This window comes from Nuphar pumila, chromosome 3, assembly GCF_984573655.1.
Source record: "Nuphar pumila chromosome 3, dmNupPumi1.hap1.1, whole genome shotgun sequence".
NCBI lineage: Eukaryota > Viridiplantae > Streptophyta > Magnoliopsida > Nymphaeales > Nymphaeaceae > Nuphar > Nuphar pumila.
Window position 1 is genome coordinate 70708177 of NC_143251.1, and position 27222 is coordinate 70735398.

The following is a 27222-nucleotide window of genomic DNA, read 5'->3' on the forward strand; positions in this document are numbered from 1 at the left end:
CTCCTACTTTTCTGAGAAAAGTAGGAAGAGGACATGTGTCAGGCTACTTTTCTAGAAGGAAGGAGGGGTTGACACGTGTCCTCTGCAGGAGACACACTTCAAGTGGCGCCACCTCAGAGGAGACAAACTCCACTTTTTCTAGACAGGACAACCTATGACACTTGGCATCTTCTGGTAGTCTTTGAAATGACACATGGCGCAGGATGGATAGGGTGACACATGGCAGATAAAATGGGATGACATGTGGCGGCTTCTTAGGGTAGCCCCACACTGACACTTGGCAGAAGAGGGAAGGTGACATGTGGCACCAATTCTAAGTGAACCCTATGCTGACACATGGCAGGTAAATGGGAGGAGAGAGAAAGGACAAGTGGCACCAATCCAGGGGACAAGGCTCCTATATTTTTGGGTTTTTCAAAATTCAAATTTTCAAAAGGAAAGCTTGTGTGACACCACCTCAGTGTGGGTCCCACATTGCTTCTTTATTGAAATAAGGATAAAACAACTTCTTTTTGGAATTTTCATAAAATCTGGACTAATGGGCAAAACAGGAATTTTGGAAAGAGTTGGCCCTTGTAGGGCGATTTTGTAAAAGAAAGATATTTGAAATTGTCAAAAAGGGCAAAATCTGAGGTGAAGTGACTCAAATCCATATTGAAAACTATCCAGATGGTTTTCCTAAGGAAATATTTTGAAATTCAGAGTCCTGGGGGTAAAATGGGAAAAATTGATAATTTTGAAGACCCAGGGTTTTGAAATCAATTTTGAAAAGAGTTGAAATTCTAATCTGGATTGAAAATTTTGAAATCAAGAGTTCTGGACCTCGAAATGACATGCTGTGCAGTGCAGTGATTTGAAATGCTCATGCAATGATATGCAATGTCATGTCTTATGAAATGCAATCTTGAATCAAGACTTGGAGATGTCTGTCTCCTGTCAGGAGTAAAATTTTGAACATCTGAGCTAAAATTAGAGAAATTTTGAGAGTTGCAGATGAAATTTGGACTTTTGCAAGGTCCGAGCTCAGAAAATGACCATTTTGCCCTCCAGCGATTTCAGAGGCTGGATGTTGATGCTTGGTGGAAATGTTGGGGAGGTGAGTGAAAATTTGGGGTGTTTACAGATGCCCCTCTTTGCTACTAAGCCGGCTCATGGCCGAGCTTAGTGGCAAAGAAAACACACCAAATTTGGGCTATACGAAAAAAATGCCCCAGTTAGAAGGATCTGACTGGGTGTGAAGAAATTAGCCCGAGGAAGATGGTAGATATGAAGCGAAGAATGGAGAGAAAAGATTCACTCTATGAGAGTGAAGTTCAGGTTTATGCCCTTAACCTGGATGGGACAGAAATACCTCGCATGAAACAAAGCTCAGGTTTGACCCTTAACCTGATGGGACAGAAATACCTCGCATGGAACAAAGCTCAGGTTTTGACCCTTGACCTGATTGGGGAATGGAATATCTCATCGAAATGAGACTCAGGTTTGTACCCTTAACCTGATCGGGCGGAAGATGAAATACCTCTTTGATTGAGGCTCAGGTTTGTACCCTTATCCTGATCGGGCGGAAAATGGAATACCTCTTTGATCGAGGCTCAGGTTTGTACCCTTATCCTGATCGGGCGGAAAATGAAATACCTCATCGACGGAGGCTCAGGTTTGTACCCTTATCCTGATCGGGCGTTGAAATGGAATACCTCTTCAAAGGAGGCTCAGGTTTGTACCCTTATCCTGATCGGGCGGAAAATGAAATACCTCTTTGATCGAGGCTCAGGTTTGTACCCTTATCCTGATCGGGCGGAAAATGGAATACCTCTTTGAGTGAGGCTCAGGTTTGTACCCTTATCCTGATCGGGCGGAAAATGGAATACCTCTTTGAATGAGGCTCAGGTTTGTACCCTTATCCTGATCGGGCGGAAAATGGAATACCTCTTTGATCGAGGCTCAGGTTTGTACCCTTATCCTGATCGGGTGGAAAATGAAATACCTCTTTGATTGAGGCTAAGGTTTGTACCCTTATCCTGATCGGGTGGAAAATGAAATACCTCTTTGAGTGAGGCTCAGGTTTGTACCCTTATCCTGATCGGGCGGAGAATGAAATGGAATCCTCGAAGGAAGAGACCATGATGGAACCTTTGGATTTTGCACAATAAATCCAATAGGGTTTTTGCAAAAGGAAGGAAAATGGGGTCCCTGAAGCTTGAAAAGGGATTGGTTTTGGGCGTCTCATTGCTGAGACTAAAATCAGCTTTTGAAATTGCCTTTTGCGGAAAATGATTGGTGGTTCGACCTCGAACCGAAATGGGACTGTCTATGGTGGGACAGTGGGGACACCGGGAAGTGTGCAAATTTGAGAGTTCATGCTCTCAAAGAAGGGAAGGAATCAAGTCCTTAGGAGGGATTTAAAATTGGTGTCAGGATGCATCGAAGACGGACATCAAGCTCTCACTTCATATCAGAATAGCTAGAAAATATTGTCAAAATGTTGGAAATTTTGCTGTTGATTCAAAATATTTGAAAATGTTGCACATTTTTGCAAAGATATTCTTTCTTTTCTACCTGAAGCATTACCTCCAAACAAGGTTCACTTCGTAGAATCGAAATTGGAAACCCAAATTGTTTGCAATTGACCTTCTTCAAGGAAGCTATCAATTTCCTTGATATGAGCAGGAAAGAGAATTTGATATTATGAAAGCAATGGATGAAAGAATACTGATAATAGAATGTCACAAAGTTAAAGAGGATTCTTGATAAATTTGGCAGTTTGATATCCTGAGAGCTTCTCTCTTGATAGTCTTTCTGCACTTTTTTTTTTTTTTTCTGGGTTTTTTCTACATTCTCCTTTATTTTGGAGATATTCTTACTTTTTCTCTCTTTCTTTTTCCTCTCTTTCTCTCTTTTGGGAAGGGTACGTCACAAACTCCTTCAACTTGGAGATGTTTCGATCCTTCTTGGATGATGGGTTCGGAGATCGTTAGGCGATAGCTGAAATTAAATATCTTTTAGGGATTGTCGAGAGGTTCATCGCATCTGCCTTCATCTTGACAGTGCTTTGGACTTTCCCTGGAAGGATCCGTCACAAACTCCGTCATCTTGGAGATGTTTTGAATCTTCTTTGGCCCCGGGGTCTACTCGCCTAATTCGCCTTCATCTTGACGACAGGTGAGAGATCCCTTTTGCGGATATTTAATTGCAGCTTAGGTGATTCTGAGGAGACATGGTTTGGGTGAATTCTCTCTTTTCTAGCACTCAGGATATTTCCACTGCCTTGTCTTTACAAGAATAATCCTTAAAGATGTGCCATTGACTGTGATCAATATCAATCATTTATGGCTTTTTACTATCATTGAATCTTCTTTTCTGGCCATATCGAGGATTTATCCTTCATCCTTTTGGTTGGCCAATAGAAAGAATTTGAAGTTTGAATCCCTTTTCGCAAAAGCTTCGCTCTTTTGGATGTAATGCTGAGGGTAAACTGACTAGTGCAATAAAGATTCTGAAATCAGCAAATAATTTGACAAGTTGACAAAATTTTCTTGAAATCCTTAGTGAAAGTGAGTATTTGAAATCCGGCTCAACGCATCCGTGACGAAAATTCTCCTCTCTTTTTCCCCAAAAAGAGAGACTCAGGCTTAGCCCTTACCTGAATGGGAAATGGGAAATACTCCTCTCTTCCCTAAAGAGGAGGTGTTTGCAAAACGAACTTTCGAAGAGAAATTAAGCTTTCGTCAAAGCTCCCTAATATTAGGCTTCTCTTATGGAAAGGGGGCCGATAATAGTGAGGTCTGAAAATTTGGGTCATGAAAGGAACGAGTCTATCACACTCTCCCTGCAAAGAGGGTCTTTCATGACGAAAAATGGCCTAGTATGAAATTGGGGGGTCACAAGAAAAGCGAGTCTCCGTCGAGCCTCTCCCTTTAAAAGGGTTTCTTGTGTGAAATTGGAAATTGTTTTGCAAACGGTTCACAAAGATGCGAGTCCCTTCAAACTCTCCCTAAAAAGGGGCTAAGTGAACGAATTGGATAGCATGCGAAAAGAACGAGCTCCCTCGAACTCTCCCTAAAAGGGTCTCTCGCAAGAGAAAATGATTGAAATTGGATATTGAGATTGATTGACCCAAAGGTCGAAATTGAAAATTGGAAAATTGGTTGCTGAAAATTGAATGACCCGAAGGTCGAAATTGGATGACCTGATGGTCGAGATTGAGAATTGATTTGACCAAAAAGGTCAAAATTGAGAATTGATTGACCAAAAAGGTCAAAATTGAGAAATGAAGGTCAAAGATTGGAAATTGATTGACCCGAAGGTCGAAAATTGGAGATTGATTGACCCGAAGGTCGAAAATTGGAGATTGATTGACCCGAAGGTCGAAAATTGGAAATTGATAGACCCGAAGGTCGAAATTGAGATTGATTGACCCGAAGGTCGAAAATTGGAAATTGAAGGTCGAGAATTGGAAATTGATAGACCCGAAGGTCGAGAATTGGAAATTGATTGACCCGAAGGTCGAAAATTGAGAATTGGAAATTGATAGACCCGAAGGTCGAGAATTGGGAATTGATAGACCCGAAGGTCGAGAATTGGAAATTGATTGACCCGAAGGTCGAAAATTGAGAATTGGAAATTGATAGACCCGAAGGTCGAGAATTGGAAATTGATTGACCCGAAGGTCGAAAATTGGAAATTGATTGACCCGAAGGTCGAAATTGAGATTGGTAATTGAGAATTGAAAATTGGGTGACCCAGAGGTCGAAATTGGAGAATTGCCTGATTTGAAGATTTAAATTGGAATTTGGAGAGCAAAATATCAAATTTGAGCAATTGACAGACCCTGATGATTGAAATGACTTGGATTAATCAAAGGAGAATGATGAGTTCGAGTCAGAGCTCGAATAAAATATAGAGATCACGAGTTGGAACCCGGATCAACAAAAGAAGAGCTCGAATCTGAGCTTGAATGAATAGAGAGATCTCGAGTCGGAACCCGAATCAACAAAAGAGAATGAAGAGCTCGCATCTGAGCTCAAATGAATAGAGAAATCTCGAGTCGGAACCCGGATCAACAAAAGAAAATGAAGAGCTCAAGTCAAGGCTCGAGTAACTAAAGAGATCTCGAGTCGGAACCCGGATCAACAAAAGAAAATGGAAGGCTTGAATCAGAGCTCAAATAAGATGATGAGATCACGAGTCGGAACACGGACCAACAAAAGAAAATGAAAGACTTGAATTAGAGCTTGGATAAGATAAGGAGATCTCGAGTCAGAACCTGGATCAACAAAAGAAAATGAAGAACTCGAATCAGGGTTCGAGTAAGGTAATGAGATCACGAGTCGGAACCCGGATCAACAAAAGAGAATGACAAGCTCGAAAAGATCTCGAGTCGGAACCCGGATCAACAAAGGAAAATGATTTGTTCGAGTCAAGGCTCGAGTAAAGTAGAGAGATCACGAGTCGGAACCCGGATCAACAAAGGAAAATGAAGAGTTCGAGTCAAGGCTCGAGTAAAGTAGAGAGATCACGAGTCGGAACCCGGTTCAACAAAGGAAGATGAAGAAATCGAGTCAAGGCTCGAATAAAGTAGAGAGATCACGAGTCGGAACCCGGATCAACAAAGGAAAATGAAGAAATCGAGTCAAGGCTCGAATAAAGTAGAGAGATCACGAGTCGGAACCCGGATCAACAAAGGAAAATGAAGAATTCGAGTCAAGGCTCGAATAAAGTAGAGAGATCACGAGTCGGAACCCGGATCAACAAAGGAAAATGAAGAAATCGAGTCAAGGCTCGAATAAAGTAGAGAGATCACGAGTCGGAACCCGGATCAACAAAGAAAAATGAAGAAATCGAGTCAAGGCTCGAATAAAGTAGAGAGATCACGAGTCGGAACCCGGATCAACAAAGGAAAATAAAGAAATCGAGTCAAGGCTCGAATAAAGTAGAAAGATCACGAGTCGGAACCCGGATCAACAAAGGAAAATGATTTGAATAAAAATCCGAGTCGGAACTCGGTTTTCTGGAAAATTGGAATTTTGAAAATGTGCCAGTTTGAGTACTGGATTTTGGAATAATACCAGTACGAGCGCTGGGTTTTGGTTCAGTATTGGCGATGATCTTTGAATCATTAGGAATTGTGATGGGACTGTTTGTTGAAATCCCAATACTGACCGGATTGTTATTAATGCAATTGAATGCAAATGAATATGGGTTGATGCATATGAATGCACATGTGCATGAAATGAGGAATTTGTTTATCCTGCCTGCATATAGAACAAAATTTTAAAATGCCCTAGTGTAACTGGGAAAGAAAGTTGGATCATTATTTGAAGAAAACAGGAAGGATTACAAGGGGAGAATAAATGTTTCAAGTATAAAACTTTTTCAAGTGTCGAGCATTGATAGGATCTGGCAATTCTATTCCGTCGGCATTGATGAGCCGATATGAGTTGCGGGGTAATGCTTCTTTGACAACATAGGGACCTTCCCAATTTGGCGACCATTTGCCGCCAGGACGATGCTTGAGATAAGTTGTGGATCGAAGTACTAAATCATTGACTTTGAATCTTCTTTCGATGATAGACTTCGCATATTGCCTGGCTACTCTCTGGCGATAGGATTGAGCATGCTCTGCTGCTTTTAGCCTTCTCTCGTCGAGTAAGTCTAGTTGCACTAGTCGCTGCTGCTGGTATTGATCAAGAGGTAATTGCAGAAGTGAAGCAAATTTCAAGGCGGGTTTCTGAATATGTAGCGGCAATACTACTTCTGTTCCATAAACCAGTTCTGATGGGGTAGCATTCGTTGGTGTACGAATGGTGGTCCGATAGGCCCACAGTGCATCGTGGATCTTCTCATGCCAGTCACGGCCTGTTTCCACAGTTCGCTCCAAAATACGAATTAAAATCTTGTTGGTGGCCTCTGCCTGACCATTCCCTTGAGGATAATATGGAGCGGAAAAATGGTGATAGATCTTGAATTTTGAGCAGAATGTCTTCATCTTTTCATTCTTGAAATGACTGCCATTATCTGACACAATGTCATGCGGGACGCCGAAACGGCAAAGGATGTTCTTGTGAATAAAAGAGACCACGTGTCGGCCTTCTACTGTGCGGAGACTGATGGCTTCTACCCACTTGGTGAAGTATTCTGTTGCGGCAAGGAAATATTTGTGGCCATTTGAAGCTGAAGGAGTGATGGGACCTACGACATCGAAGGCCCACATGGAGAATGGCCATGGAGAGACAACAGACTGTAAATAAGTTGCTGGAGCGTGGATAGAAGGTGCATGTATTTGACATTGCACACACTTCTTCACATAATGATAACAGTCTTGTTGCATAGTCTTCCAATAGTACCCTGCTCTTATGATTTGCTTGACAAGGGTTTGGTAGCCAACGTGACCACCACAAATGCCTTCATGTGCTTCTCGCACGACTTCTTTGGCTTCGTCTTCATCTAAACATCTGGAATACTCTGAACTGAATCCGCGACGATAGAGGACATTGGCCAAAATGAAGTATCGAGTAGACATACGCTGGATTGCTCGTTGCTCTTTCTTTGAGAGTTCTGGAGAAAATTCGCCAGTTTCTATGAAAGTTTTGATGTTGTAATACCAGGGCTTTTTCCTTTGCTCAGCCTGGTTTACCTGTTCCGCTGGAATGAAAGCAGGTTGGTCAAGTCTGCCAATTTCAAAAGAGCGACAAGATTCTCCATTCTTGAATGCCATAATGGAGCCTAAGCTGGCTAGGCTATCAGCCACTTGATTAAAATCTCTCTTGATATGAAGTAACTGAAATTCTTCGAACTTGCTGATAAGAGCTGAAACAATTTTCTGATAGAGAAATAACTTCTGATCTTTGACCTGCCATTCGGCTCGAACTTGATTAACCACGAGTAAGGAGTCGCCATAGGCATGCACTCTCTTAACATTGAAGTCTAGTAGAATCTTTAGACCTTTAATCAGGGCTTCATATTCAGCCATATTGTGAGTGCATTGAAAGTCTAGCTTGAGAGAAAATGGAATCATCTCCTTCTCCGGAGTGATTAATAAAATTCCGATGCCTATTCCTGCTATATTCTTAGAACCATCGAAAAATAAATTCCAGACTGGAAATTGCTGGGTATTGCAAATTTGCTCATCAGGGAAGTCATCTTCGGCTTTCACTTCTTCGGCCAGGGGAAAATCCGCCAATTGATCTGCAATTGCTTGGCCTTTGATTGATTGCTGCGAGACATATTCTAGGTCATACTGCATCAGTAAGACTTGCCATTTTGCGACTCGTCCGCTGAGGAAAGGTTGCTCTAAGATATACTTGAGAGGGTTGAGTTTAGACAAGATTTTGACTTCTGATGCTAGCAGGTAGTGTCTTAGCTTCTGACACATCCATACCAGAGCTAGGCAGGTCTTCTCTATTTGAGAGTATCTCTTTTCATAATCTATGAAAGTCTTGCTCACGTAATAAATGGCGTGCTCTATCAGGCTGCCTTCTTTGTATTGTGCCAAGAATCCGCCGCATGCGACTTGATTGACTGAGATGTATAACAAAAGAGGCTTTCCCAATTCTGGCGGCTTCAGGATGGGAGGATTAAGAAGATACTTCTTGATTCGATCGAACGATTGCTGGCACTCTGGTCCCCATTCGAACTTCACTCCTTTTCTGAGTAAGTGGTTGAAGGGCTCACATCTCATCGCCAAGTTGGAAATGAATCGTCGGATTGACTGCATACGTCCTTGAAGGCTACGTAGCTCTTTGAGATTCTTCGGGGGTGGCATATCAATGATAGCCTTTGCTTTGGCTGGGTCAACTTCAATTCCCTTTTTGCTGACCAGAAAGCCCAACAGTTTGCCTGATTCGACTCCAAAGACACACTTTTGCGGGTTAAGCCTTAACTTGTAAAGGATGAGTCGCTTAAAGACTTGATCAAGAGCTTCAAGGTGATCTTCTTCCTCTTTAGATTTCACGAGAATGTCGTCAACATACGCATCCATGATTTTGCGCATTTGATCATGAAAGATAACAGCCATTGCTCTTTGATATGTTGCTCCAGCATTCTTGAGCCCAAAAGGCATAACTGTATAACAGAAAGTGCCCCAAGGCGTGGTGAAGGAAGTTTTTGATTGGTCGCGGGCGGCCAACTTAATCTGATTGTAGCCGGAATATCCGTCCATGAAAGAAAACATGGCGTGTCCTGCCGTGCTATCGACTAGAAGATCGATGCTTGGAAGTGGATAGTCATCCTTCGGAGTTGCCTTATTGAGGTCTCTGAAGTCTATGCAGATCCTTACTTTGCCGCTTTTCTTTGGGACAACGACGATATTGGCTAACCAATCCGGGTAGTCAATAGCTCGGATAAATCCTGCTTTGAGCAAATCTTCAAGTCCTTCTTTGACTTGTTGTTCTATTCTGGGATCCATTTTTCTCAGCTTCTGCTTGACTGGCTTAGCATCTGGCTTTAAGACAAGACGGTGCTCGACCAATTTGGGGTCTAAGCCCGGCATGTCTTCATACGTCCATGCGAACACTTCTTCATGCCGCTTGAGAAAATCTATAAGCCTTTTCTTTTCTTCTGGACTTAGGCTGGTTCCGATCTGGAGAATTTTTGGATCTTCCTCTGAACCGATATTGACACCTTCAGTTGGATCTTGTACTAGAGGAGATGGTTCGTCCTGCTTCTGAACTGCGGCGAACTCCGGTAATTCCTGAAGAGACTGATCATATTCTGCACAATCATCAGACTGCTTTGCCCTCTTGTCATTTCCGGTGCTTGCTTTGATTCTGTGAATTGCTGTCGGCTTCTGAAAGGCCTTGGGATTGAGTACGAGCTTCTTGATTGTCCGAGAAGTCATTCTGAAATTTTGGAGAAGAAATTTGGTTTAGACAAATCGGCCTATAGTAAGGCAAGCAATCATTTGAAGAGAACCATACATAAAATGGCATTGAATTATAAAATGATGAGACAGACAAAAAGGGAGTAGATGGCATCCGGATAGACAAAGAGACTTGAAATTTTATTGATTGAATTGATCAATGACATTGGTAAAATGAGACATTTATTTGGAAAAGAATAGAAAGGAAATAACAAATGGTCTTCATTGTGCCCCTTTGACAAAAACAGTCTTCCTTGCTGCTGCTCTCGACTCTTCTCAGATCGAGGGGAACTCATCTCTTCTTCCGAGGCTGACGAGTACTGGGATGCTGTGGTTCTTTTGCCTGATCTTGTCTCAACCATCAAATGGTATGGATGCTCTCTGCAGGGTAAAAGACCTGATTAGATTTTGAGGGAATTAGCTTTTGGAAGAAATATTTGTTGAAAATATGGTAGACAATTTGGAAAAGATGTCCCATTACTAGGGACTGAGTCGTCGTGGGAATCACGACAATTGTGTTGTCATTTCTTCTAAAAAAAAAAAGAAATAAACAACGAAAATGTGCCTTGTTACCTAGGCGAGGTCGTCAAACCATAATGGAAGGAAATAGAATTTTATTAAAATGAGAAGAATAAGATTTTATTGATCTTGACAAAGAGGTGGAGGACAGACGATTTGCCACCATTCATGATAGTCGGCAGACACTCTAGGACCTGGAAAGATTTTAAGAGAGACAAAGGAATCCCAGCCGTAGCGGGCAGAATGATATGCCCCGGACCATTGTGCGGAAGTGAGATCAAACTCTGCCATAGCTCCTGATAACAAGCGGGCTTCGACGTACTGCTGCCTTTGAGAGAATTGCCGAACACATCTCTCTGGTTGATAATAAGTGCAGAAGAATGGTCCTAACAACTTGAACCGCTTGCCATAAGCGTAGGTATATCTGGGAGGAGACAGCTGCCGATCAAAATAGTCCCAAACAACGTCATCCTCTTGAATGTTGTTGATCATAGACCGGTACTGCGCCACTGGAAGGAGTTCTTGACCATTGTATCTGAAAGAGCTTGCTCGGGCTGGAACGTGCTGGAAAAACCAGGACTGAAGTGCGTAGATGCATCCTTCAACTAAAATGGACTCTCCGAGTGAGAATCGAGTCAGACCTCGATAAAGGAAGGCGAGCGCTGCCATGGCTATAGAGAGGCGATTGGTTTGCCGACTTCCCCATCTTCTCATAAGCTGGATTATCCTGATGTCCATGTAGTTCTGTCCATCTGGGAAAAGGGACAGTCCTACAGTGCATAGAACCATTGCATTCTGAATCTTTTCTTTGGCTGTTCTTGAAAGTGAGCTGACTTCGACGAAGGTCCCGTACTGGCGGTACAATTCAGGTAGGTCAACATATTCATCTCCTTCTAACTGGATCAGGGGCCAAGATCGGCGGCCTGTCATACGAGCTAAGGAGTCTCGGGGGTCCAAACCCTTGACATTGATAAGGAATTGATGCTCTAAGGGGTCGCTTGGTCGACCAGCTGGTTCTGGCAACCCCATGATTTCTGAAAATTCATCCATTAAGATGGTCATTTCTCCCCATGGGAACCAGAAGGTACACGTTCGAGGATTCCATCGCTCTGCCATTGCATGGATCAGGTTGCCATTGATGGTCTGCTTTTCGACTGCTGATGCCAGCTCCAATCCGCACTCGCTCAAATGGTCCGGGAACATTCGGGAAAAGCTCTTTAGCCAGGAATAATACCACCGGGGAATGAAAGTTCCGGTGCTAAGGGCTCGATGTTCAGGACGACCTTGTCGCACCTCGAAGGAGATGTGACCTTCAGGAAAGATAGGATCGACTTGACTGGATGCCATCGAACTGAAAACAGAGAAAGACTCAGAATGAGACTTAGGAAAATATGAGAAATTTTGAAAAATTTTGCAGGCAGGATAAAAATGCAGCTAGAAACTCGAGATCCAGTAGAATGGTAGAATGTAAAATCGCCTGGAGTTTTGAAAGAAATTGGATATTTGAGAAAATCATCCAGGGTTTGAGAAGAGATCTCGTGGAAAATAAGGATATTTGGAAAAAGACCTAATGAGTTGAAAAACATTGGGAAATATAAAGAATTGAGAAAATCATACATACAATCACATCCTGCACAAACATTTATGCACATTCAGCACTCCCTAAAAGGCTGACTCTAAATGCATCAATTTGAAAACAGTTGTAGGACCCTAATCCTAACTCTAGGTTCAGATCATCTTTGTCCAATCCAGTTATGCCGATATACCCGAATCGAAATCCGAGGTACGTGGCATAGAGTTTCAACTCCGGTTCTAAGGTAAGGTTTTCCAACATCCTTGAGCGCCTACCGATATACTTCGGACTGTGGCCCGCGGTACGTGGTAGGGGGGTGTTAACCCAAATAGTTGGCCTAGTTGTGAGGCTCTGTCCCGAACTATGGTTCTGGAAGAGAGCCCAGCAACGTGAAGACCGGGACAATATAGGTAAGGGAGGTTTTGAAAAATGATCACATGCAAGAAATAGATGGCTCTAAGTCCTAGAGAGATAGACTTTTGAAAATCTTTGAAGAAGCATACATTGTTTGCATTCAGATCCTAAATTGAGGAGAGTTGTATTTAGACCTAAGTCTATGTGAGCATGAAAATTTCTCCTCAATCTGGTCCTACCAAACCATGCCTAGTCTATATGCAGTCAATGTCAGCTAGGTCAGAATCTAGGCTCCTAGGTTCGCATGATAGCAAAAGTAAAGAGCTGACATTTTGTGAACACAATTTTGATAATTGAACTAAGTCAAGCATAATTTAGGTCAGACAAGGACAGGTCCCATCACGGTCGCCAAACCTGTTGTCATCGCGAAATTTTTCCCCCGCCTTCCCTTCCTTGCGGAAGAGAAAAAGAGAGAAACGCTTTCGCGCCTCAAACTTTGACCGGATTTTGGAAATTGTTTTGAAATACTCGCCTCCGTTTTGAAAATTGCGGGAAAATCCATGGGATGGGGCTCGACCTGTCGGTACGAGGTTCGACCGTTCCTGCCGCCTTTAACAGGGGTAATCGAACCAAGGACCAAAACTATGCTTGACTTAGCGAAATTATCAAAGTTATGTTCTATCCTAAATGCACAGAGAATTCAGGCATGTGCTATGAGATTTTGGAAAATGCAGCTTGGGAAAACATGATGTATGCTTGGAAAATATTTGGAGTTGAAAAGATTCTCTCAGGAAAAAGCTGAAAGTCAATTTCTCAGGAAACTCAGATGGAAAAGATTTGAAATCTCAGGAAAGTTCATAAAGACTTGGGAAAATTATGAATGGTTGAAAATCCTGGGAAAATGGAAGTGATTCTTGAGAAAAGATGAACCTTTTGAAAAGGAAAATATTTCTTAGGAAAACTTGGACTTTGAGAGTTTTCTTAGGAAAATGATGGAAGATTTATAGGAAAACTCATTGGAGAAGGAAATTCAAAACTTGGGGAATCGAAATCCTGGGAATTTTACCCTTTTGAAATACTTGGAAATCGATTTTGGATCTTGAAGAAAGATTGGAAAACTCTTTTGAATATCTTAAGAAAATATCATTTTCCTGGGAAAATTGTGGAAGAGCTTGTCTTTGGAAAACCGATTTTGAAAAATCCTTAGAGTTTCTTGAGAAATCGATTTCTTGAGAATGAAGTTTTCTTGAGAAAATCTTGAGAAAATCAATGATTTCATGATGTAAATGTCATGAGTGAATGAATGCACTTTGAAAAGATTTTCTAAGGGATTTGTTGGAAAAATGTACATTAAGTCAAGATAAATCCTTCACATATCCTGACTGTGGCCATGAATATGTTCAGAATTTAGTTGATTTGATGCACATGATTTTGAAAACTTTGGAAATATGATGTGCATTTTAAGATAGCCTAAGAGTGTAGGCTCAATGTGACTAGTAGAAAGATGATGGATCTGGGTCTCGTCCATATTCCGACTAGGGCCGTAAATATGGATCCCACCGAGTCCATCAACTCCCTAAGAGTTGGTGCACGTGCCATTCGTGAACATCCATAGTGCTTTTGAAATAAAATGCATGAATCATATAATCAGGATATTGCATAAATTCAAACTATATGACATGCATCCTAGTCTAAGCAGGAAATTAGATCTCTTATTCCAAAATTTACATTATTACATCACTAAATAAAAGAAATAAAAGAAATTTGCAGACTTCAGCTCCTTCTTTGGAATGTCCCTGCCAAGCTTGAAATAAAGTTAGCTCAAATATGTGGGTTTTTCCAAGATTTTCCAATAATATTATGAAATTATTGGATTTAATTGGATATAAACCCTATGATCATGCTTCCTTGATGTTTTGAAATGATGTAAATGCAGGGAATTCAGTGGAAAACAGTTTGAAATTCGGAATTGGGGTCAAAATGACCAAAATACCCCTAATTATAAAGTTATACCTTTAAAATCAGGGTTTTTTGAAGGAAAACTTGGTAAAATTGAGATTTTGAAGTTCAAATTGAATCAAATGATGATGAAATGCAGTAAGAGATATGATGACATGCTGCTAGACACATTAAGACTGTAAAATCAGAATTTGGTATTTTGCAATTTATCAAAAATAGCGATTTTCGCTTGTTTTTCGCTTGGATCTGGGTCCTGCGGGACCCTGTTTTGGTATTATGGATGATCCGAACCTCAAATGGATTCCAAATTGTACCAAATTCGGTATGAAGCATCTAAACACTCTGATAAACAACCTAGGATGCTAAAAATCATGAAATGATATGATTTAAATGTCAAAATTCAAAGAAAGTCCTAAAATGGTGGATTTTGCCTATGGATCCAAACCAAATGCAATGCCTAATATGATAATGCAAGATTTACACCATGGAAACTTCTGATATTTTGCAGACTGCTAAAAAACCCGAAATGGAACATTTTTGGTTTTTATAGCCTCGGGATTTGAGTCATGGTGAATTCAATATCAGGGATTTAGTTCAGACAGAGGTAAAAATCACACTAATCTGATGTAAAATGCCAAACAAATATAAAACAGCCATGGAAATTTATGAAATTAATCCGAGCTATGAAAGACACCTACATGAACAACTTTCATGTTTATGACTTTGCCATTTGATCAACAGAAACACAGAGAAAAATATAACTATTTCTGCCTAAACTAACAGACCAGACAAATGTAGCAAAACAGGGGACTGACAAGAAAAATCCGAAGCAGGGGTCAACACTGTTCTACAAATTACAGGATTTTAGATGCAAACAGAGGACATCTCAGACACCACTTTCACTTTTTACAGTTTCGGATTTGAAGCAACACACAAGGAGAAACCATAGCCCTAAGTCGATCCAAGATCTCAGAGGCCCAAATTAGGCTCTGACACGTGTCCCGGACTCTCGAATTTTTTTCAGTCATAAACAAAAAATCAGAAAAATCTAAAAAACTCATATTAAAAACTAGACATTCTCCCGAGTTCAGGGCATTTTTCGGATCGAAAATCGGATCTCCCAGGAGGGAGAACTCGATTTTACAAGTCGGCAAATGGTTTTCAAAACGCATCCCGGGTTACAAAACCCGACTTACCATTTTGGATGTTTACCGCAGTAAACAAATTCAAATGGCTCCGAATTTTTGGCAAAATTTCAGGGACACCTAAGGGCGCATTCCGTGATTTTTTTGGGATTTTTAATAAAAAATAAATGCATGAAATGACGTGTGTACTGACTGACAAAAACAGAGACTTACTGAAAATAAGCAGAATTGAAAGAAAGGCTAAATTAATTCTAATTAATTCATGAAATATGCTAAATGAATGAAATAAAATGCAAATTAAACCTAGCTAACTATATTAATGTTAAAATCATCAAGGAAGCATAATGAAACATTTTTATATATGTCGTTTTATGAGAATAGCTCAATCCATCCCTCGGATGAGCTCTTTCTTCAAACGACTCCCGATTCGAATTATGGAATCCAATCAATGGGAAAAGAAGTGCACCTTGTTTCGTTACGCAGCGTAGGAGCTCTTGAAATGGGCAGCTATCACGAGCTTCCTTCGTTCTTCGCTCCGGGCTTCAGATGGTTCACAAAAATCGACCTCTGTTGGAATTGAATTGGCCACAGCACGAGCTCTACTCCACCTTCTTCAATGCGCCAAAGGGGGCACGATTTCCACAGTTCAAAATCTGATTCTAGGAAGGCTAGGTCGGATTTTCCAAGTTCACCAGAGCTAAAAAAAATGATCTTCCTATGCTGGACATGGAGCCTTGTTTTTATAGATTTTCTGAAAAAAAATTGAATTTCAAACAGGCTGGATCTGAGCCCTCCATGTGGCGCCATCTCAGGGGGTGTCATCTGAGGGGTTTGAAATTCGAATTTGGCTTTTGCAGGGAGCCCTCAGGTGGCGCCACCTCAAAAGGTGTTTTAATTTTTGAGAAAAATAAAAAATGGAAATTTTGTGGGTGAGACACCTCAGCAGGGGGAATTTGGAATTTTTTTAAAAGTTTGCTTGATTCTCTCTGCAGGGAGCTCCCAGAAGGCGCCACCTCAGAGGGTGCTCTCTTGGAATTTGAAATTCAAACTCACCTTTTGTAGGGAGTCCTCAGGTGGCGCCACCTCATGGTGGGCTACCTTTATTAAAAATAAAATAAAAATAAAAATGGAGCCAAGTGGAGTCCTGGAATGGTGCCACCTCAAAAGGTGTTTGACACATGTCAGAAAGACAGAGCAGTGGGCTCAGAAGGCGCCACCTCAGAGGAATTTGAATTTTGCTTTTTCTGGTGAAAGGAGATCTGGACATGTGGCAGTCCAGGATGGTTCCAAGTGTCAGCCTGCTGGAGGAGGTTCTTCAGATGGCGCCACCTCAGAGGAGAATTCGAATTTCAAATGGAGGTTGGCCCTGGAGGAATAGAGGATGGACATGTGGCGCCACCTCAGGGTGGCTCCTACAATGCCATGTGGCAAGAGGGAGGAAAAAGAGGGCAATGACATGTGTCTCCTACTTTTCTGAAAAAAGTAGGGAGAGGACATGTGTCCTCTACTTTTTCTGAAGGAATGAGAAGGAGACATGTGTCACCTTCTTTTCCTGAAAGAAGTAGAAGATGACACGTGGCAGAGGGATGAGAAGGAGGGAAGGGACATGTGGCGCTCTTATAGGCCATCTGGGAAATCAGAGCTCTGAATTTTCGCCACCTAGTGCCTTGTTTGAATTTTAAATGGTTTGCTTTTTCTGAAGAAGGCCAGGAGTGACATGTGTCTCCTACTTTTCTGAAAGAGGTAGGGAGAAGACATGTGTCCTCTACTTTTTCTGAAAGAAGCAGAGAATGACACGTGGCACTTGCTTTTTCTGAGGAAATGAGAGCTTGCCATGTGTCCTCTGTAGGAGACACTCCAGAGGGCGCCACCTCAGAGGAGACAAGCCTACCTTTTTTGTAGGAATTTAGGAGTGACACATGTCTCCTACTTTTCTGAGAAAAGTAGGAAGAGGACATGTGTCAGGCTACTTTTCTAGAAGGAAGGAGGGGTTGACACGTGTCCTCTGCAGGAGACACACTTCAAGTGGCGCCACCTCAGAGGAGACAAACTCCACTTTTTCTAGACAGGACAACCTATGACACTTGGCATCTTCTGGTAGTCTTTGAAATGACACATGGCGCAGGATGGATAGGGTGACACATGGCAGATAAAATGGGATGACATGTGGCGGCTTCTTAGGGTAGCCCCACACTGACACTTGGCAGAAGAGGGAAGGTGACATGTGGCACCAATTCTAAGTGAACCCTATGCTGACACATGGCAGGTAAATGGGAGGAGAGAGAACGGACAAGTGGCACCAATCCAGGGGACAAGGCTCCTATATTTTTGGGTTTTTCAAAATTCAAATTTTCAAAAGGAAAGCTTGTGTGACACCACCTCAGTGTGGGTCCCACATTGCTTCTTTATTGAAATAAGGATAAAACAACAACTTCTTTTTGGAATTTTCATAAAATCTGGACTAATGGGCAAAACAGGAATTTTGGAAAGAGTTGGCCCTTGTAGGGCGATTTTGTAAAAGAAAGATATTTGAAATTGTCAAAAAGGGCAAAATCTGAGGTGAAGTGACTCAAATCCATATTGAAAACTATCCAGATGGTTTTCCTGAGGAAATATTTTGAAATTCAGAGTCCTGGGGGTAAAATGGGAAAAATTGATAATTTTGAAGACCCAGGGTTTTGAAATCAATTTTGAAAAGAGTTGAAATTCTAATCTGGATTGAAAATTTTGAAATCAAGAGTTCTGGACCTCGAAATGACATGCTGTGCAGTGCAGTGATTTGAAATGCTCATGCAATGATATGCAATGTCATGTCTTATGAAATGCAATCTTGAATCAAGACTTGGAGATGTCTGTCTCCTGTCAGGAGTAAAATTTTGAACATCTGAGCTAAAATTAGAGAAATTTTGAGAGTTGCAGATGAAATTTGGACTTTTGCAAGGTCCGAGCTCATAAAATGACCATTTTGCCCTCCAGCAATTTCAGAGGCTGGATGTTGATGCTTGGTGGAAATGTTGGGGAGGTGAGTGAAAATTTGGGGTGTTTACAAGAATGAAGAGGAAAGATTTGCTCTGTGAGAGCAAAGTTCAGGTTTATGCCCTTGACCTGGATGGGACAAAAATACCTCGCATGGAACGAAGCTCAGGTTTGACCCTTAACCTGATTGAGAAATGAAATATCTCATCGAAATGAGACTCAGGTTTGTACCCTTAACCTGATCGGGCGGAAGATGAAATACCTCTTTGATTGAGGCTCAGGTTTGTACCCTTATTCTGATCGGGCGGAAAATGGAATACCTCTTTGATCGAGGCTCAGGTTTGTACCCTTATCCTGATCGGGCGGAAAATGAAATACCTCTTTGATTGAGGCTCAGGTTTGTACCCTTATCCTGATCGGGCGGAAAATGAAATACCTCTTTGAGTGAGGCTCAGGTTTGTACCCTTATCCTGATCGGGCGGAAAATGGAATACCTCTTTGATTGAGGCTCAGGTTTGTACCCTTATCCTGATCGGGCGGAAAATGAAATACCTCTTTGATTGAGGCTCAGGTTTGTACCCTTATCCTGATCGGGCGGAAAATGAAATACCTCTTTGAGTGAGGCTCAGGTTTGTACCCTTATCCTGATCGGGCGAAAAATGGAATACCTCTTTGATTGAGGCTCAGGTTTGTACCCTTATCCTGATCGGGTGGAAAATGAATGGAATCCTCGAAGGAAGAGACCATGATGGAACCTTTGGATTTTGCACAATAAATCCAATAGGGTTTTTGCAAAAGGAAGGAAAATGGGGTCCCTAAAGCTTGAAAAGGGATTGATCTTGGGCGTCTCATTGCTGAGACTAAAATCAGCTTTTGAAATTTCCTTTTGCGGGAAATGATTGGTGGTTCGACCTCGAACTGAAATGGGACTGTCTATGGTGGGACAGTGGGGACACAGGGAAGTGTGCAAATTTGAGAGTTCATGCTCTCAAAGAAGGGAAGGAATCAAGTCCTTAGGAGGGATTTAAAATTGGTGTCAGGATGCATCGAAGACGGATATCGAGCTCTCACTTCATGTCAGGATAGCTAGAAAATATTGTCAAAATGTTGGAAATTTTGCTGTTGATTCAAAATATTTGAAAATGTTGCACATTGTTGCAAAGATATTCCTTCTTTTCTACCTAAAGCATTACCTCCAAACAAGGTTCACTTTGTAGAATCGAGACTTGAAATCCAAATTGCTTGCAATTGACCTTCTTCAAGGAAGTTATCAATTTCCTTGATATGAGCAGGAAAGAGAATTTGATATTATGAAAGCAATTGATGAAAGAATATTGATAATAGATTTTCACAAAGTTAAAGAGGATTCTTGATAAATTTGGCAGTTTGATATCCTGAGAGCTTCTCTCTTGACAATCTTTCTGCACTCTTTTGGCTCTCTGGGTTTTTTTGGCTATATTCTCCTTCATTTTGGAGATGCTCTTACTTTTTCTCTCTTTCTTTTTCCTCTCTTTCTTTTTTTTTTGGGAAGGGTACGTCATAAACTCCTTCAACTTGGAGATGTTTCGATCCTTCTTGGATGATGGGTTCGGAGATCTTTGGGCGATAGCTGAAATTAAATATCTTTTAGGGATTGTCGAGAGGTTCATCGCATCTGCCTTCATCTCGACAGTGCTTTGGACTTTCCCTGGAAGGATCCGTCACAAACTCCGTCATCTTGGAGATGTTTCGAATCTTCTTTGGCCCCGGGGGTCTACTCGCCTAATTCGCCTTCATCTTGACGACAGGTGAGAGATCCCTTTTGCGGATATTTAATTGCAGCTTAGGTGATTCTGAGGAGACAGGGTTTGGGTGAATTCTCTCTTTTCTAGCACTCAGGATATTTCCACTGCCTCATTTTTACAAGAATGGTCTTTAAAAATGTTCCATTGACTGTGATCAATATCAATCATCTATGGCTTTTCAATAACATTGAATCTTCTTTTCTGGCCATATCGAGGATTTATCTTTCATCCTTTTGGTTGGCCAATAGAAAGAATTCAAATTTTGAATCTCTTTTCGCAAAAGCTTCACTCTTTTGGAAGTAATGCTGAAGGTAAATTGAGATAAAGATTTGTACCATAAAGATCAACAATTGATTGACAAATTGACAAAATTTTCTTGAAATCCTTAGTGAAAATGAGTATTTGAAATCCGGCTCAACACATCCGTGACGAAAATTCTCCTCTCTTTTTCCCCAAAAAGAGAGACTCAGGCTTAGCCCTTATCTGAATGGGAAATGGGAAATACTCCTCTCTTCCCTAAAGAGGAGGTGTTTGCAAAACGAACTTTCGAAGAGAAATTGAGCTTTCGTCAAAGCTCCCTAATATTAGGCTTCTCTTATGGAAAGGGGGCCGATAATAGTGAGGTCTGAAAATTGGGTCATGAAAGGAACGAGTCCATCACACTCTCCCTGCAAAGAGGGTCCTTCATAACGAAAATGACCTAGTATAAAATTGGGGGGTCACAAGAAAAGCGAGTCTCCGTCGAGCCTCTCTCTTTAAAAGGGTTCCTTTTGTGAAATTGGAAATTGTTTTGCAAACAGTTCACAAAGACGCGAGTCCCTTTAAACTCTCCCTGAAAAGGGGCTAAGTGAACGAATTGGATAGCATGCGAAAAGAATGAGCTCCCTCGAACTCTCCCTAAAAGGGTCTCTCGCAAGAGAAAATGATTGAAATTGGATATTGAGATTGATTGACCCGAAGGTCGAAATTGAAAATTGGAAAATTGGTTGCTGAAAATTGAATGACCCGAAGGTCGAAATTGGATGACCTGATGGTCGAAATTGAGTATTGATTTGACCACAAAGGTCGAAATTGAGAATTGGTTGACCGAAAGGTCGAAATTGGGTGACCCGAAGGTCGAAATTTGGAAATTGATTTGACCAAAAAGGTCAAAATTGAGAATTGATTGACCAAAAGGTCGAAATTGGGTGACCCGAAGGTCGAAATTTGGAAATGAAGGTCAAAGATTGGAAATTGATTGACCCGAAGGTCGAAATTTGGAAATTGATTGACCCGAAGGTCGAAAAATTGGAAATTGATTGACCCGAAGGTCGAAAATTGGAAATTGGTTGACCCGAAGGTCGAGAATTGGAAATTGATTGACCCGAAGGTCGAAAATTGGAAATTGGTTGACCCGCAGGTCGAGAATTGGAAATTGGTAATTGAAATTGAGAATTGGAAATCGGGTGACCCAGAGGTCGAAATTGGAGAATTGCCTGATTTGAGGACTTAAATTGAAATTTGGAGGGCAAAATGTCAAACTTGAGCAATTGACAGACTTTGATGATTGAAATGACTTGGATTAATCAAAGGAGAATGATGAGTTCGAGTCAAAGCTCGAATAAAATAGAGATCACGAGTCGGGACCCGGATCAGCAAAAGAAAATGAAGAGCTCGAATCTGAGCTCGAATGAATAGAGGGATCTCGAGTCGAAACCCGGATCAACAAAAGAAAATGAAGAGCTCGAATCTGAGCTCGAATGATGTAATGAGATCACGAGTCGGAACCCAAATCAACAGAGAAAAATGAAGAGCTCGAATCTGAGCTCGAATGACGATAAAGAGATCACGAGTCGGAACTCAGATCAACAAATGAAAATGAAGAGCTCGCATCTGAGCTCGAAAGAATAAAGAGATCTCGAGTCGAAACCCGGATCAACAAAAAAACAACAAAAAAAAGAAGAGCTCGAATCTGAGCTCGAATGATGTAGAGAGATCACGAGTCGGAACCCGGATCAACAAAAGAGAATGAAGAGCTTGCATCTGAGCTCGAATAAGATAATGAGATCACGAGTCGGAACCCGGATCAACAAAGGAAAATGAAGTGCTTGAATTAAAGCTTGGATAAGGGAAAGAGATCTCGAGTCGGAACCCGGATCAACAAAAGAAAATGAAAAACTCGATTCAGGGTTCGAGTAAGGTAATGAGATCACGAGTCGGAACCCGAATCAACAAAAGAGAATGACAAGCTCGAAAAGATCTCGAGTCGGAACCCGGATCAACAAAGGAAAATGATTTGTTCGAGTCAAGGCTCGAGTAAAGTAGAGAGATCACGAGTCGGAACCCGGATCAACAAAGGAAAATGATTTGTTCGAGTCAAGGCTCGAGTAAAGTAGAGAGATCACGAGTCGGAACCCGGATCAACAAAGGAAAATGAAGAAATCGAGTCAAGGCTCGAATAAAGTAGAGAGATCACGAGTCGGAACCCGGATCAACAAAGGAAAATGAAGAGTTCGAGTCAAGGCTCGAGTAAAGTAGAGAGATCACGAGTCGGAACCCGGATCAACAAAGGAAAATGAAGAAATCGAGTCAAGGCTCGAATAAAGTAGAGAGATCACGAGTCGGAACCCGGATCAACAAAGGAAAATGGAGAGTTCGAGTCAAGGCTCGAATAAGGTAGAGAGATCACGAGTCGGAACCCGGATCATCAAAGGAAGATGAAGAGTTCGAGTCAAGGCTCGAATAAAGTAGAGAGATCACGAGTCGGAACCCGGATCAACAAAGGAAAATGAAGAAATCGAGTCAAGGCTCGAATAAGGTAGAGAGATCACGAGTCGGAACCCGGATCAACAAAGGAAGATGAAGAGTTCGAGTCAAGGCTCGAATAAAGTAGAGAGATCACGAGTCGGAACCCGGATCAACAAAGGAAAATGAAGAAATCGAGTCAAGGCTCGAATAAGGTAGAGAGATCACGAGTCGGAACCCGGATCAACAAAGGAAGATGAAGAGTTTGAGTCAAGGCTCGAATAAAGTAGAGAGATCACGAGTCGGAACCCGGATCAACAAAGGAAAATGAAGAAATCGAGTCAAGGCTCGAGTAAAGTAGAGAGATCACGAGTCGGAACCCGGATCAACAAAGAAAAATGATTTGAATAAAAACCCGAGTCGGAACTTGGTTTTCCAAAAAGTTGGATCTTAGGAAAATGTACCAGCTTGAATACTGGATTTTGAAATAATACCAGTTCGAGCGCCGGGTTTTGGTTCAGTATTGGCGATGATCTTTGAATCATTAGGAATTGTGATGGGACTGTTTGTTGAAATCCCAATACTGACCGGATTGTTATTAATGCAATTAAATGCAAATGAATATGGGTTGATGCATATGAATGCACATGTGCATGAAATGAGGAATTTGTTTATCCTGCCTGCATATAGAACAAAATTTTAAAATGCCCCAGTGTAACTGGGAAAGAAAGTTGGATCATTATTTGAAGGAAACAGGAAGGATTACAAGGGGAGAATAAATGTTTCAAGTATAAAACTTTTTCAAGTGTCGAGCATTGATAGGATCTGGCAATTCTACTCCATCGGCATTGATGAGCCGATATGAGTTGCGGGGTAATGCTTCTTTGACAACATAGGGACCTTCCCAATTTGGCGACCATTTGCCGCCAGGACGATGCTTGAGATAAGCTGTGGATCGAAGTACTAAATCATTGACTTTGAATCTTCTTTCGATGATAGACTTTGCATATTGCCTGGCTACTCTCTGGCGATAGGATTGAGCATGCTCTGCTGCTTTTAGTCTTCTCTCGTCGAGTAAGTCTAGCTGCACTAGTCGCTGCTGCTGGTATTGATCAAGAGGTAATTGCAGAAGTGAAGCAAATTTCAAAGCGGGCTTCTGAACATGTAGCGGCAATACTACTTCTGTTCCATAAACCAGTTCTGATGGGGTAGCATTCGTTGGTGTACGAATGGTGGTCCGATAGGCCCACAATGCATCGTGGATCTTCTCATGCCAGTCACGGCCTGTTTCCACAGTTCGCTCCAAGATACGAATTAAAATATTGTTGGTGGCCTCTGCCTGACCATTCCCTTAAGGATAATATGGAGCGGAAAAATGGTGATAGATCTTGAATTTTGAGCAGAATGTCTTCATCTTTTTATTCTTGAAATGACTGCCATTGTCTGACACAATGTCATGTGGGATGCCGAAACGGCAAAGGATGTTCTTGTGAATAAAAGAGACCACGTGTCGGCCTTCTACTGTGCGGAGACTGATGGCTTCTACCCACTTGGTGAAATATTCTGTTGCGTCAAGGAAGTATTTGTGGCCATTTGAAGCTGAAGGAGTGATGGGACATACAACATCGAAGGCCCACATAGAAAATGGCCATGGAGAGACAACAGACTGTAAATAAGTTGCCGGAGCATGGATAGAAGGTGCATGTATTTGACATTGCACACACTTCTTCACATAATGATAACAGTCTTGTTGCATAGTCTTCCAGTAGTAACCTGCTCTGATGATTTGCTTGACAAGGGTTTGGTAGCCAACGTGACCACCACAGATGCCTTCGTGTGCTTCTCGCACGACTTCTTTGGCTTCGTCTTCATCTAAACATCTGGAATACTCTGAACTGAATCCGCGACGATAGAGGACATTGGCCAAAATGAAGTATCGAGTAGACATACGTTGGATTGCTCGTTGCTCTTTCTTTGAGAGTTCTGGAGGAAATTCGCCAGTTTCTATGAAAGTTTTGATGTTGTAATACCAAGGCTTCTTCCTTTGCTCAGCCTGGTTTACCTGTTCCGCTGGGATGAAAGCAGGTTGGTCAAGTCTGCCAATTTCAAAAGAGCGACAAGATTCTCCATTCTTGAATGCCATAATGGAGCCTAAACTGGCTAGGCTATCGGCCACTTGATTAAAATCTCTCTTGATATGGAAGAGCTGGAATTCTTCAAACTCGCTGATAAGAGCTGAAACAATTTTCTGATAGGGAAATAGCTTCTGATCTTTGACTTGCCATTCGGCTCGAACTTGATTGACAACAAGTAATGAGTCGCCGTAGGCATGCACTCTCTTGACATTGAAGTCTAGCAGAATCTTTAGACCTTGAATCAGGGCTTCGTATTCAGCCATATTGTGAGTGCATTGAAAATCTAACTTGAGAGAAAATGGAATCATCTCCTTCTCAGGAGTGATTAGTAAAATTCCGATGCCTATTCCGGCCATGTTCTTAGAACCATCAAAAAATAAATTCCAGACTGGGAATTGCTGGGTATTGCAAATTTGCTCATCAGGGAAGTCATCTTCGGCTTTCACTTCTTCGGCCAGGGAAAAATCCGCCAATTGATCTGCAATTGCTTGGCCTTTGATTGATTGCTGCGAGACATATTCTAGGTCATACTGTATCAGTAAGACTTGCCATTTTGCGACTCGTCCGCTGAGGAAAGGTTGCTCTAAGATATACTTGAGAGGATTGAGTTTAGACAAGATTTTGACTTCTGATGCTAGCAGGTAGTGTCTTAGCTTCTGACACATCCATACCAGAGCTAGGCAGGTCTTCTCTATTTGAGAGTATCTCTTTTCATAATCTATGAAAGTCTTGCTCACGTAATAAATGGCGTGCTCTATCAGGCTGCCTTCTTTGTATTGTGCCAAGAATCCGCCGCATGCGACTTGATTGACTGAGATGTATAACAGAAGAGGTTTTCCCAATTCTGGCGGCTTCAGGATGGGAGGATTAAGAAGATACTTCTTGATTCGATCGAACGATTGCTGGCACTCGGGTCCCCATTCGAACTTAACTCCTTTTCTGAGTAAGTGGTTGAAGGGCTCACATCTCATCGCCAAATTGGAAATGAATCGCCGGATTGACTGCATACGTCCTTGAAGGCTACGTAGCTCTTTGAGATTCTTCGGGGGTGGCATATCAATGATAGCCTTTGCTTTGGCCGGGTCGACTTCAATTCCCTTTTTACTGACCAGAAAACCCAACAGTTTGCCTAATTCGACTCCGAAGACACACTTTTGCGGGTTAAGCCTTAACTTGTAAAGAATAAGTCTTTTAAAGACTTGATCAAGTGCTTCGAGGTGATCTTCTCCCTCTTTAGATTTCACGAGAATATCATCAACATACGCATCCATGATTTTGCGCATTTGATCGTGAAAGATAACAGCCATTGCCCGTTGATATGTTGCTCCAGCATTCTTGAGCCCAAAAGGCATAACCGTATAGCAGAAAGTGCCCCAAGGCGTAGTGAAGGAAGTTTTGGATTGGTCGCGGGTAGCCAACTTAATCTGATTGTAGCCGGAGTATCCGTCCATGAAAGAGAACATGGCATGTCCTGCCGTGCTATCGACTAGAAGATCGATGCTTGGAAGTGGATAGTCATCCTTCGGAGTTGCCTTGTTGAGGTCTCTGAAGTCTATGCAGATCCTTACTTTGCCACTTTTCTTTGGGACGACGACGATATTGGCTAACCAATCTGGGTAGTCAATAGCTCGAATAAATCCTGCTTTGAGCAGATCTTCAAGTCCTTCCTTGACTTGCTGTTCTATTCTGGGATCCATTTTTCTCAGCTTCTGCTTGACTGGCTTAGCATCCGGCTTCAAGACAAGACGGTGTTCGACTAATTTGGGGTCTAAGCTTGGCATGTCTTCATATGTCCATGCGAACACTTCTTCATGCCGCTTGAGAAAATCTATAAGCCTTTTCTTTTCTTTTGGACTCAGACTGGTTCCGATCTGGAGAATTTTTGGATCTTCCTCTGAACCGATATTGACACCTTCAGTTGGATCTTGTACTAGAGGAGATGGTTCGTCATGCTTCTGAACTGCGGCGAACTCCGGTAATTCCTGAAGAGACTGACCATATTCCGCACAATCATCAGACTGCTTTGCACTCTTGTCATTTCCGGTGCTTGCTTTGATCCTGTGAATTGCTGTCGACTTTTGAGAGGCCTTGGGATTGAGAACGAGCTTCTTGATTGTCCGAGAAGTCATTCTGAAATTTTGGAGAAGAAATTTTGGTTCAAACAAATTGGCTTATAGTAAGACAAGCAATCATTTGA